The 4189-nt window shown below is 41.7% G+C and overlaps 1 non-coding gene across 1 annotated transcript; it reads right to left on the reverse strand.

Annotated features, from left to right (window-relative positions):
* Nucleotides 1-604: 604 nt before the first annotated feature.
* LOC141618591 (small nucleolar RNA R71) lies at nt 605-711 on the reverse strand. Its single transcript, XR_012531437.1, has one exon. It is a non-coding gene; the product is annotated as a small nucleolar RNA R71 (small nucleolar RNA).
* Nucleotides 712-4189: the final 3478 nt, after the last annotated feature.

The following is a 4189-nucleotide window of genomic DNA, read 5'->3' on the forward strand; positions in this document are numbered from 1 at the left end:
GTTCTAATTGTTTTTGAGTTGTTTGATATTTTGCATGTCTAGAAGGTTACAAAGTGATTTGTTACCTTTTGACCGTGAAATCGAAAGAACCTTGACGAACAATAGGAGACTTGTTAGGAGGAATTTGAGAGGTGTTGGTGAAGTTGTTCAACCCACGAGTGAGTTTGTCAATCCTTTCGCAATAGAAGGAGAAGAAAACCCATTATACAATATCCCACAAAATCCACCTACAATGCCAAAATTCTCGTCACACTCCGTACCCACCGAGGATAATCTACCAAATGGTACTCCTACACCGCAACATCTCACCGGAAATTTTATTGCCAAGTCCGCCTTCATCCAACTAGTTGAGAGGAGCCAATTCGGGGGAATGCCTAGTGAGGACCCTCATTCTCATATGGAAACCTTTTGCGATTATTGTGATGCTATCTCTCAAACGGGCGTGACTCAAGACCAAATTAGATGGGTCTTATTTCCTTTTTCCTTAATCGGCACCGCAAAGCAATGGTTGAAGGGCCTTGATAAGGCCACCCTTGGAAAAGATTCTTGGAAGAAGTTGGCTCTAGCTTTCTACAAAAAATTCTACCCACCGGAAAAGACCAACATGCTAAGAGCTCAAATTACGGGTTTTAAGCAAAGGGATGAAGAGTCTTTGTATGAAGCTTGGGAGCGGTTTAAAGGTATTTGTCGCTCATGTCCTCACCATGGACTTAGCGAATGGTTTTTGGTGCAACAATTTTGGAATGGTTTATATGAAGATTCTAGGAACATTCTCAATATGGGATCAAATGGAATGTTCACCGAAGTTGATGACAATCAAACATGGAACAAGATTGAGGAAATGGCGGTCCATAATTCACAATATAGTAGACCTCGCAAGGCTACTAGAGGAGGAAAGCATGAAGTGGACTCCGTTACTCAATTGGGTGCTCAACTTAGTGCTCACATTGACACAATCAACTTGAAGTTTGAACAAGCTATGGCTAGACTTGAGGAAAACTCAAAATCATCGAAGCATCATGTCAATGCCATGACGGCATCCTCATCAATCCCAAGTGGGATATGTGAGAATTGTGGAACTTTGGGTCATGACCCAAGTGAGTGTAGGGGAACAACCGAACAAGTTAATGCTTTCCAAGCTTACAAAAGTGGTACCCCTTATTCAAATTTTTACAATGAAAACACCAAGTTCCATCCAAATCTCTCATACAAGATCCAAAATGTTCAAAACCCTCAAACAACATACACCCCACCACCCATGAGAAACCAAAATCAAAGACCCTTTTACAATCAAAACCAAGGTTACCAAAATCAAAATCCATACAATCACCAAAATGACCAAGGCTTTGATGTCCAAAAAGCGGTCCTCCAAATGCAAAAGAATCAACAAGAATTTTTCACCCAAATGCAAAAAGATAGCCAAGCAAAAGAAACCACCATCAACAACATTCTAGCTCACACCAAGATGTTGGAAACACAATTGACTCAACTAGCATCTTCAAGCTCACAAAGACAAAAGGGGAAATTACCACCTCAAAGTAATCCCCCTAGACATGAAACGGTTAGTGCCATTCACTTGAGAAGTGGTACAAGGTATGAAGCACCGAAGAAGCAAGTTGAGGATGAAGTTGTGGAAGCTAGTGAAAAGGAAGAAATTGTGCAAAACTCCAAAGATGGAGAATCATCAAAAGAAGAAAGTTCAAAGAAAAATGAAGACAAGGCCAAAGAGAAGGAGCCCATCGTGATTAGACTTCCTTTTCCAAGTCGTCAAGCCAAGCCCAAATTTGATGATCAACTTGGAAAGTTCATGGAAATTGTGAAGAATTTAGAAGTCTCAATTCCTTTCACGGAATTAATCAACCACGTTCCGGCCTATGCAAAGTACATGAAAGATATCCTCACAAAGAAGAAGTCAATCCGGAAACTTGAGACTATCGCCTTCACTAAGGTGAGTAGTGCAATACTCCAAGGGAGTTCACCTCCAAAGTTAAATGATCCGGGAAGCTTCTCAATACCGTGTACCATTGGCGACACGACGATCAACAAAGCCTTATGTGATCTAGGGGCTAGTGTGAGTGTCATGCCGTACTCGGTAAGCAAAAGGTTGGGAATGGGAGAGCTTAAATGCACCAACATCACACTTCAAATGGCCGATAGATCGACGAAGACACCATTGGGGATATGGGAAGATGTCCCCGTGCGAATTGGGAAGTTTTTCATCCCGGTGGACTTTGTCATTGTTGATATGGAGGAAGATTCCAACATTCCAATCATCCTAGGAAGACCTTTCCTACACACCGCGGGTGCGGTGATTGATGTGAAACATGGAGAGCTCACTCTAGAAGTAGCATAACTTTTAATCTTGACAAGACCATGAGAGCTCCTCGTTTGCATGAGCCATGTTTCATGATTGATCATTATAGCCGAAAAGATGAAAGGAAAAAATCGGAACTCCAATGGAGGAAGAAAATTGAAGATGCTCCATTCAAAGAGCAATTGACTTGTGACAAGGAGAGCTTGCAAAGCTCATCAAAATAAACCAAGGAAGAAGAGGATGGCCTCATTGGCCAAGAGAAGAAATTGGGAGAGTTGTCTCCATCTAAGCAAGAGATTTTCAACGATCAACTCAATGAAGTTTGTGGTCTTTGGGACGACGAATTTGAAGGGATTTTTAATCCCTACATTGGGCATGCCATCGATCATGATCAACAACAAGGGGCACGGTCTATTGAGGACCTCTACCATAATAATGAACAAGCTTTTGATTACTTCTTCAAGGTGTTGAGCAACATCAACAACACCTTGAACATGCCCCCTTGACATCTCATCGAGAATGAGAGTTTGGTGGAGTCCTCCCTAAACCACCACTTGTAAATATTTCTAACTCCCTAACTTACATTTCAATTCTTGCATTGCATTTTTGTCATCTTTGGATTTTTATTTACTTTGATCAAAGTAATTGTCATGTAAGAGAGAAGTGAGGGAGGGACTAACAATTTCGATTGATGTGTAGTGCTTTACCTTAGTGTGGGGATGGCAATTGCCTAGGCTATCCATGCCTTAGTAATTCCCCCACAATGAAGAACACAAGCCTTGAAAGAAAGAATGGAAGAATGAAAAAGGGAATGCGCTATGCACGGATGGAACTGAATCCGTGTACACAGGAAAGAATCCGAGCGGATTCCAGAGAAATCCGCCCGTCTTATGCAATCCGAGCGTCCTGCAGAGAAGACGCCCGTCTTGAACTGAGCTGAAATTTGAAATTTTTCTGACTGTTAAAGAATCTGAGAGGATTCCCAGAAATCCGCCCGTCTTGAAGAATCCGGCCGTCTTGTAAAAAAGACGCCCGTCTTTGCAGCTGAGGAAAACAAGCAAAAATCTCTGGACTGAAATTCGTCCGTCTTTGAAGAAATCCGCCCGTCCGTGTTCAACCGTCCGAGCGGATTGTACCAAATCCGCCCGTCTTTAGGCGAGCTTTCGCAAAGATTGAAGAAGCAGAATCCGCACGGATTGAGCCTAATCCGCACGGATTGCCCCTGCAGTTTTGAAAATTTCGGCCTCTTTATAACCCCTCCCACCTTCATTCATTCATTCATTCATTCATAAACACTACCCACAACATCAAAACCCTCATCCTCTCCATCATAAAAACAAAAACCCTCAACAACATTCAACAAAAACAACTCAAACCACCCTTCCAACAACAATTTAATCACCCCTTCTTCAACAAAAATCAAAACCAAGAACAAAATCTTCAACCTTTGAGTCGATTTTTGTTTCCATAAAGGCAAAGCCTTTCACCTTAAAATCGATTTGGGCATCCTACAAATAGAAGATTTTTCACTCTTTTCTTGGTTAAGCTCATCAATGGCAAGGACTAAGGGTGCAACAAAAGCAACCAAGGCACCAAAGGCTAAGGCACTCTCACAAAGGCAAAAGGCTCTTCAAACAAAGAAAGCTTTGGCTATGGTGGTGGCAACACCAAACTTGGAAGTGCAACAACAACAACAACCTTCTATGGGACCATCAACATCTTCTACTCCGGTAATTAATCAACTTTTGCATTATCCGGAGGTAACTTTTATTTCCGATACCCATAGAAATACCTTTGTCAAGTTTGCTATGAAATCTTTTCAATCCACCAAATTCATATGTGAAGATACCTTGGAAAAATTGGGTGTTCTTGAAC

The sequence above is a fragment of the Silene latifolia genome, chromosome 1 (assembly GCF_048544455.1).
Source record: "Silene latifolia isolate original U9 population chromosome 1, ASM4854445v1, whole genome shotgun sequence".
NCBI classification, from domain to species: Eukaryota; Viridiplantae; Streptophyta; class Magnoliopsida; order Caryophyllales; family Caryophyllaceae; genus Silene; species Silene latifolia.